Here is a 9,928-nt window from a genome sequence, read left to right as displayed (position 1 = left end):
ATGTAGTTTGGACGGTCACCAATGAAACTGCATTGCGTAAATGCAGACATAAGAATCAAAAAACAAAAACTTCCCTCTTTCACAAGCGTTTGACAACTCCACAAACTAAAGTCCATGTGGTTTGGTAAACTTTGAGTCCACTACCCATTGAAATGCCATTCCCAATTTCTCACCCCCAAGAAATTTTCAAAACTTTTAGGTGGGTCTCGAGCCCCTCCTTGCCCCCTGTATGTATATATATATTAGAGAGAGAGCCGAAAGTAATTCAACATTACCACTCATGAAGATCAACAAAATGTTGAACCCATGAACCGAACAAGAACAAAAGCCAAAACAAATAAAGAGAGCACAAGAGAAAAGAACATTAGACAAATAAAATGGGCTCACGCCATAGCCGCGTGCCCAGATTGTGACAAAGGATAGGTAGCATCAGCAGGAGGGAGTGGAAGATCACTAAGATGCATACGCAAGATCGCATAAACATCTACCAAAATTTTATGCACCAGGTTTTGAATGTTAACTCGAATATGACGAAAATGAGCATCGTTACACGCCATCCAAACAAACCACCAAGAGGTAAGCAACCACGTCCGCCAGATGAACCTCCACCTCTTGCTGCGCCTAATACAAACCGGCCCCAAGATCAGATCTAGCGCAAAGGACTCCTCCTTAACAAATACTTCCGGATGCCTCCAGGTCCTACCAAAGATTTCCATAAATATTGGGCAAGACCAGAACAAGTGAAACGTAGATTCTTCTGCAGTTTGACAAAACACGCACCAACTCGGGAGTTGAATGCCCCACTTCTTTAAATTACTGTGGGTCTGGATCCTATCGTGCAAAATTAACCAAGCCAGGACTCGCGAACGGGGGGAAGGACCCTTCGCCCAAAGCACATCCTCGGGCAACCAATCAGCCCCTGGCGGTAGCAACGATCTATAGACTTTTTTGGTGAGAAACTCTCCGCTTGGTGCCAACGCCCACTGTAGCCACTGACAAAAATTTTCGGAGACCTCAAAATGGTCTCTAAAGCAGGCTAAAGCCCTCAACCACGATTTACGCAAGTGCGAGAGCGCCAAACCTCGGGTTCCCAGACGAACCAGAATAAGAGTTGCATCCCCATATTTAGCAAGAAGAAAACTAGCACAAGGGTTATCCGGTTGGTGGGCCAACCAACATTGCTTGGCGACAAGAACAATGCTTCGCAGTCTGGGCACCGGGATGCCTAAACCACCCATACGCTGAGGTAGAACCACCGAACGCCAACCAATCAAGTGACGCTTACCTGTGAGTTTACACCCAGACCAAAGAAAGCCTGCCAGCAAGCGCGTCAGCTGCTTCTCAACTCCCACAGGCATCACAAACAGAGACATGAAAAATTCTGGAATAGTTGAAAGAACATGTCTGACTAAGGTTAGACGTCCAGCGCTAGAGAGATAAGACGACTGTCACGAAAGCAATTTGCGCTTCACTTTTTGAAGCGTCGGAGCCCAAGCCGCTGAAGATAGAGGCTTCACTTGTAACGGCAAGCCAAGGTACATAATAGGCAAGTCAGAAGTAGTGCAATTAAAAATTCTCTTTCCAGCTGCAAGCATATTGGCATTAACATTGAACATGGTAATAGAGCATTTGGTCTCATTTAGAGAAAGCCCAGACATGGAGAGAAAGAACTGAATGATAAGCTTGAACCTGAGCATCTGTTGAACATTTGCACGACCAAAAATGATCATATCATCAGCATAAGTAAGAATATGACCCGGGAAGTCGGAAACCTGCAAAGGATCAATGAAACCCGATACAACAACCCGCTTTAGCAAGACCACAAGACCCTCAGCAACTGCATTGAACAACAAAGGTGATAGGGGGCACCCTTGCCGCAGACCCCGCCCAAGCTTAAACCGATCTCCTCTAATACCATTGATATTTAACATGGCCTGGGCATTTGAGACCAGCTCTCTCACCCAACCAGAAAAACGACGACCAATACCGAAATTTGCTAACATTTGAAATAAGAATGGCCAATGCACAGAGTCAAAAGCTTTATGAAAGTCTAATTTAAGGACAAAGTAAGGTTGACCGCTATGCTACAAGGAATGGACCACCTCGGACGCCATGATAAACTAGTGTTGAACCCTCTTATTACGGATAAAGGCGAACTGAGAGTCTGAAAAAATCTGGTTAGCCACCGATTTCAACCTATTCGCCAAAACTTTGGCAAACATCCGATAGAGAGCACTCATAACTAAGATAGGTCGGAATCGAGAAATATCATTGGCCTCATCATCTTTCGGAATGAGTGAAATAATAGCAACATGCAAATGATAAGGCAGTCTGGAGTTACGATGAAACTCATCGAACATACTCACCACGTCTGATTTAACACAGTCCCAAAAGATTCTAAAAAAGTCGACATGAAACCCGTCAATGCCAGGCGCTTTCCAACCCGACAGATCCTTAATGGCCGAAAAAATCTCATCTTGAGAGAACCTTCTTTGCATATATCTGGCTTGCTCAAGCTGAATTGAGCCAACTAGGAAATTACCAAAGACACCCTCCGCAGTTAACGAAGCAGAATATAAGTCCTTAAAGTATAGCGAGACTGTCGGATTAATGTGCTGATTGAGATAAGAAACACCCTCAATGGAGATAGAAGGAACAACCTTCCTCCTATGACGATGGGAAGCATATGAGTGAAAAAATTTAGTGTTGCCATCACCAGCCGCAAGCCATTTCACCCTAGACCTTTGCTTCCAACGAATTTCCTCTTTGATCCTCCAGTTTTTCAAGAGCATGGTTAATTCTAAGAACTTGGCCTGAAGATTGAGAAGATGCAAATCAGAAAGAGAGTCAGGAGAAGACATAGACTGATACAACTCAGAAATCTCTTGATCCCATGCAGCTATTTGCTGAAATTTCTCTACCTTACGACTATGAAGCCAAGCTTTGATATCCTTAGCTAGACGAGAAAGCTTATTTTGAAGACGTAGCGCGGCCCAATGCACATCAACAGGTTTGTTCCAAGAATTAGTAACAACCGTGAGAAAATCTGGCTCTTGAAGCCACCATTCTTCAAACGCAAAGCTCCTAGTGGGTTGAAATCCATCTCCCCAATGAGTGATGATCTGCCCATGATCCGAGATAGAGGGAGCAAACAACACACACTTAACGTCGAGAATGAGGTCCAATAAATTAGGTGTGACAAAGACCCTATCAAGGACCCTACAGCACGGACGGGACCGCATATTCGACCAAGAGAAGCGCTCCCCGGTTAAAGGAATAGGGTAGAGAAAATGACAGTGAACAAAGTCTTGGAAACCTCGCATAGAGGGATTGGGAATTACGAGGTTATTAGAGTCATGGATAGATAACAAACAATTAAAATCCCCCATAAGAAGGTGACAATCCACGTTGGAAATGACAACCCTATCCAAATCATCCCAAAAAGCGGACCTCATGGCGGCAAGATTAGGACCATAAACAACAGAAACCACTACTCTTCTATCAACTGCCTGCAAATTGAAAGCAACAGACAAAGAGAAAAGACTCACATCCAGCTGTGATAAATTTAAAGACTGCTTTCCCAAGATAAGGATACCGCCTGCATGATTTACCGCTGGCTTATAGAAATCTGCCAGATGCTAGAAACGACCACGAGCGAGATGACCTCCATTTTAGTTTCACATAAAGCAAGAAGGTCGGGCTTTTGCTCCCTAACCCAATTAGCCAGAAACAGGCGTTTAGTGGGACAATTTAAGCCCCTAACATTCCAACAAACAGTCTTCATGAAACAAAATCTGGAAAAACCCGTGGTTGGTGGCACCGAGATGACCTTCTTGGGGACCTAGCATCGGTAGCCGAAACAATTAACGAAGGCCTCCTTCTTCTTCGCTGACCAACAGCACCGACAGACGACCTCAAGTGACCATCGAAAATGCCCAACTGCTCGCAATCTGCTCCACCAGAGTTGCAGAGAGAGTCCCCAATAATCGCAGAAATATCTGAAATCGTAGAATCCATATCAACAGCTATCGCTTGCAGTTGTGAAGATGAGAGAGAGATATCCATCAACTTAGCTGCATCGACAACTGTGACACCCAGGGGTTGTGGACTAGGATGCTGCTGACCCTGTGCTGGACTAATGAAGGAGACCGCGTCTGGCGGAATACCAAAAGATTTGGTAGAAGAAAAAACCTCAGAGACATAATGCGATACAGGGAAAGGACGAGGAACCGAGGAGCCAAGCACCATGCATCTGATTGCCATGTTGGTTCTAACATTAAACGCAATAAGATTGATAACCAAATAGTCATAGCGTCTGGAGGGAAAAATAATAAGGGACGATAGCAAATTCGTCCTTTGTCCATCATGCGCAAGCCTGCCCAACCGCGCCTCCAAGCTGAAATGGCAATTGGTACAAAGAGAAGTAGATACCAGGCCCCGAGCTTGAGAAAAAGCTGACGACTGAACTCCATTAGAGAAAGCATTGCTATCATGGTCAAATATTTGTGGGCTCACCCTAGACAAAGCTCGTGATGACGAGGATGGCAAAAAATTTCTCTGCTTCCCACGAGCATACCTACTCAACCACGCCATCAGTCCGCCACGAGAATTAGCGCTAAAAGAATCAGACGTCGAGCTCTGAGCATTATAAATAGTGAGCGGCAAATCTCCAAGAGATAAAGCATTGATGGCAGACCCAAATTTTTTGGGGCCCACCCCTGGCAGAACTTGCAAAGGTTGGGAGATGCCATCAAAAGCTGGCGAAGAGTCTAACATAGATGGAGCAATAGACGGAAAAGATAGCCCAAAGTGCTGCAGCTCGATTGGGACCCAGATAGACCCAATCTTGACAGCATTGAATGAAATCGCCGGGTTGTGGAGATTGCCAATCTGCACCCATGGCGAGAAGCATAATTTTTGGGAAGGCCGTTCAGGATTCCGATTTGCCGGATGACGCACCACCCCAGAAAAATCTTTAGAGACTAGATTCATCCCCGATGAATGAGAATGAGAGGGGTAAGATCGTCTTTGCTTCCAGACTGGGTGCCGACGAGAGAGAAAAGATAAGTCGCACTTATGACAATCACAACGTTTATGGAAATTCAAAGAAAAACAATTAGCACACCACCAATCCCCCGGCCTGGCACGACTCAACTGAGATCTATAACGAATAGCATGGAAGGAGCTTTGCCAAGAAGATGAGACCTGCTTCCATCCTCGATCAGCAACCCATTCTGGAAGCTCACGAATGAAGAAAGGAGAAACAAGCAAAGCCTTAACAGAGCACGCTTCGAGAGGCTCCCGTCTAATAGCTCGCAGGAAAAACCTAATGTCTGAAATACGAAGAGAGCCCACATCTAGGCATGATCGGAGGGATTCCGAAAGCTTAGAGAAGAACCAACGATTGAGTCTGAAAGGCAAGACGACATCCAATCCCCATCGGCGAAGCACAAAAGCTGCACCCCAGTCGTTCACTGCTTTCTTGATGAAATGTAGGGCTCGCTGGTTGACCCTCAATGGGAGATCGGGAGCAAGTCCCCAAAAACGGCTAGACGAGGGGCGCATAACCGAAAGACGAAAGGCACCGATGAAGGAGCCTACGAAAGTCTGAAAAAGGAAATAAACAAGATAGAGGCACACCTGCGAGGGTCGGGGGCTCCGGTGGTGATCGGCACGACCAACCAACGCAGCACAAGAAAGGGCAACCTCCGTTCGAGCCTGCAGCGTTCGATGAAACTGAAAAACCACCGGAGGCAAACGTCGGCGGTTCCTGGGCTCAAAGTGGCAGCATCGGCCTTCCCTTCGGCACTGGAGAGAAGAGAGAAAAACGAAACCGTGGCTCCCACGGGTTATGCAGCAATAGGCACCGCGCTGCTCGCCAAACCCAAAACTGGAGGAAGGCTGAAGCGGCTGGATGTGTGGCTACACGGCTCAAGCAAACACGAGCTCCCACCGAGAGGATCGACTTGGGTTTGAGAAGAAAAGGAAAACAGTGGGGTCGCCGAAATGGAGGTAGTGGTGGTGCATCGTCAGTGGAAAAAATCAGGGGAAGAACAAGACATCGTGAGCCGAGGGAGGCAGCTCAGGCATGGTGGATGTCGGGCATCGCCGAGTTGGGGTCAGCAGCAAACAGAAAATGGAGCAGAGTTGGGGTTGTCGGCTGGTGGCTGCTGCTCATGGAGAGAGATGCCGAACGACAAGAGAGACCGGTCGCCGGCTGAACCAGAGGGGAGGAGGGTGAATGACTATCTAATGGGGGGCGGAGGGTGGTGCCCTAACGAGAAGAAGAAAATACTCCTTCAGGCTTCGAGCTTGTCATTGATGCGGGAAAACGATAGCTGAGTGTAGAGGATGGTGGGGGATGGACCGCAGAACAGGAGATAAGGGAGGTGATATCAACAGAAAATGGAAGCGATGAGTTCAGATGATCTCTGGACTTGCTCGAAAACCCTTCATCGGGCGTTCCCTTGAAAATGTATCCCCATCATCTTAATGGGGCTTGACAACGATATCAGCAGAGGATGTGGACGCCATTTTTGATCGATGGATAGACCGGCAACAGCACCACGGCGGAATCCTTAGGTGCGCAGGAGAGAGAGAGAGAGCAGAGAGCAAAAAAGGGAGGAAGAAAAATATCGAGAGCATCCGGCGATGAGGCAGCAAAGGAGACTAGTGGCTAGAGGTCAGTGGGTGGTGGAGGTGATGTTTGAGGCAGCGGGAGGCCATCCAGTGGGGTGGCGGGTGGTAGCCAGAGTTCTGTGGGTGGTAGATGGGGTGAGAGAGAGAGAGAGAGAGAGAGAGAGAGTAATGCACTTGTTCTCCCCCTTCAAAAATCGTAATTTTTGGTATTTTTTCTCACATCTGACACCATAGATGTGATCTAGAGGTTTTTGTTTAGTGGGAATCGGCTTTTGGATCATTCCGGTGATCCAAAATCAATGGCTACAAAGGCATCAATTTTTTTTGGCAAATAAAAATACATTTTTTCATCGAAAAACATAATCCAAGAATAAATTCACACTAAACCGTATCCGATTATAATCAGATGTGGCTATGGTTTTGATTTTTTGCAACCTAATCCAACAAATATCTGAATTTGACAGATATTCGAATCTGTTGACTGATATGGTACGAGCTTTTCACCATCCAAATCTGAATCTGAATTCGAATCCGTTTCCGACATTCCTTAGTCGAATATGGTATTTGACTACAACAGATTCAAATCCGAATGTTTACATCCCTAACTTTGAGGCTCGGACCAAAGATCTCCCATACGAAAACAAAACAGCTGCCTGTGACTAGACTGTTGCGATAATATTGAGGACAAAATTTACTGTTGTTTCCTGTCCTATTTATGCCTCCTTTAATGGTTCTATGTAAGTTATACACGAACTGACCTGAACCTGAACCCATTATGTACCCAAAACCGTTTCTTACCAGATTTGTTATCATACTCGATCCGAAAATTTCTATATGATATGTACCCTAACTGACCTGAATCTAAACTGACTGGAAACCGAACCCGTCATAGACCTGAGCTGATCCTAACCTGAAATCAATGTATACTGATTAAAAGAAATTTAAATATAATTAGCATTAATAGAAATATAATCTTCAATAGTTTAATAGGTTTCATAGGTGATCTTCTTTCCCCTCTTCTCTTTATTTTGGTTACCGAGGAGAAGGATTCATGTGGAAGACCCAGAATGATTTTCTTTTTTGGTTCATGTCGCCGACCCCAATTGTTTTGCGATGTAGGCGTACTTGTTGCTGTTGAAGTTTTATCGGTCATGATTGATTATGTGGGTAGAGCTGGTTTATTTTTAAGGTCTCAAACTCGGTTTCTATTAGTAATTTGCTTTTTGCAGATGATTTGATGGTGTTTGGGGAAGCTTATTTGAAAAAGAAAGATCCTTAGGTATTTTGAGGAGACCTCGGGCTTGAAAATAAATGTGGGAAAAGGCTAAGTATTGGTTATTAATGATGCATCCGCTGCTTTGCAAAACATGGCTTGCACTATCTTTAAGTGGGTAGGTGGGTCTCTTCCTTTGTCATACTTGGATCTCTTTTTATAGTTAGGTATCTCTCTTGAACTTCATTGGGTTAGGGTTGAGGATCGAGTGAGGGCTAGAACACAATCTTGTGTGATACGTTTCTTATTTAGAACCGGTCGCATCAATTTGGTTATTTTTAATATTTATACCATGATTTTTTCATTTTATTCAAATCTTTAAGATCTCTAAAAAAATGAATAATAGATTGATAAAAAAAATTTCAAAGGTTCATTGAGAAAGGAAGCTTAAAAAGTAGTTCAAAAGCTTTGATAGGTTGAAAGGATATCTCCAAACCTTTGGAATTTGGAGGTTTGGGTAATCGTGATATCAATTCTTTCAATTTGGCCCTACTTGCTAGATGGGTTTTGGCTAATTTTTCAGAAATTAAGAGGGTATTCTTTCTATTTTCTTTACGGAGAAAGATGACTTGGGAAAGTAGCCTTGGAATTGGTCAGAAAGTTACAAGTGCAAAAGTGGTTCAGGGATTTGAGAGGGGGTGGATGTCAATCATCGACCTCTTTGGTCAATTCATACCTTATTTTGGCAAGATAAATAGTGGGATGGGTGATCTTTTTAGAGATAAATTTCTAGATTTATATCATGTAGCTAGGTGTAAATTCGGCAAAGTGATCAAGGATTTTGGACCTATTCATGGTTTGGTTTGGAATGTGGTTTTAAGGTCTCTTTTTTCTTACCTAAACCCGTTAAACCACATGGGTCCACAATTTTCAATCATACCAAACCCGAACATTGCCCTGAATCAAATTTGATCAGGTTTGGATCTATGTTAGACCCGATTAAAAGGTCTACTTAATATTTGAACAGTTTGGACCTGAACTGATTAGCACTCAAACCCATATAGGCCTTCAATTTTAACTATATTCAAACATGAACCCAGACGTGAATCAAATTGGGTCCGGTTTGAATTTAATTTTTCGATCAAATTCAAAAACGGGCTTGACCTGAAGAGGAACCGAACCCGACCCGTATATGTGCGCCGTTTATTACCCCCACTTCCGCTTTAACAAAGAAAGTCCGGTGAAAACATAAAAAAATAAAAATAATTTAATTAAAATTAATTGTTAGAAACTATCTTGTCAGCAACGGTCGTTGTAGTATAGTGGTGAGTATTCCCGCCTGTCACGCGGGTGACCCGGGTTCGATCCCCGGCAACGGCGTTTATTTTCCATTTTTTTTTAAGAATGGTTGTCCTGATTGAAGTTTTCAACTGAGGGTGGTGACTCGGCCACGAAGTCCAAAACTCATTCGCTGCCACGTAAAGGTTTTGTCTGCGACCTTCCCTATATATCCTTCACCATTTTACTGATTGTTCATCGACTCATTTTTGCTCAGACTAAGTGGCAGAATTAAACTAGCCACTTGATTTTAATATAGTGAGTGGATTCTTCATACTCCAAAAAAAAAAAAAAATTAGCACACGGAACTTCTGCTTAGCAAATGTGTTGGCTATCGGAGCCAACTTGGACGCATTTGGAACACGGTAATGGATCCCCTGAGACCAAGACACGTCTCTATATTACTAAAATTTAGCTAATTGGACTAAATATGATCCATTGAGGTCTAAATAATGGATGAATGGTGGTTATTTATTTATTTATTTTATGATGAATCTTCAACCTTTAATCTTGGTTGGATTTGACTAGGAGTGTAACCGGCACCACAAGGATGAGAGTCAATAGCGGTGGCTTTTCTCACCACTATTTTCCTATTTATCACCACCATACATCTATAACGATGACAAAAAATGACTGCCAATTTTTGGCTTCAGTTGAGTAATAATGACAACACTTATAGGTCGCTGTTAATGTGTGATCCAACACCGACGAAGAATCTCGTAGGAACTGGGGACACCA

General features: G+C 44.0%; 1 non-coding gene across 1 annotated transcript; it reads left to right on the top strand.

Moving 5' to 3' along the window:
- Positions 1–9,160: 9,160 nt before the first annotated feature.
- Positions 9,161–9,232, top strand: TRNAD-GUC (transfer RNA aspartic acid (anticodon GUC)). Its single transcript has one exon. It is a non-coding gene; the product is annotated as a tRNA-Asp (tRNA).
- The last annotated feature ends 696 nt before the right edge of the window (positions 9,233–9,928 follow it).

This window comes from Nuphar pumila, chromosome 4, assembly GCF_984573655.1.
Source record: "Nuphar pumila chromosome 4, dmNupPumi1.hap1.1, whole genome shotgun sequence".
NCBI classification, from domain to species: Eukaryota; Viridiplantae; Streptophyta; class Magnoliopsida; order Nymphaeales; family Nymphaeaceae; genus Nuphar; species Nuphar pumila.
This window is presented reverse-complemented; position numbering and strand designations above follow the sequence as displayed.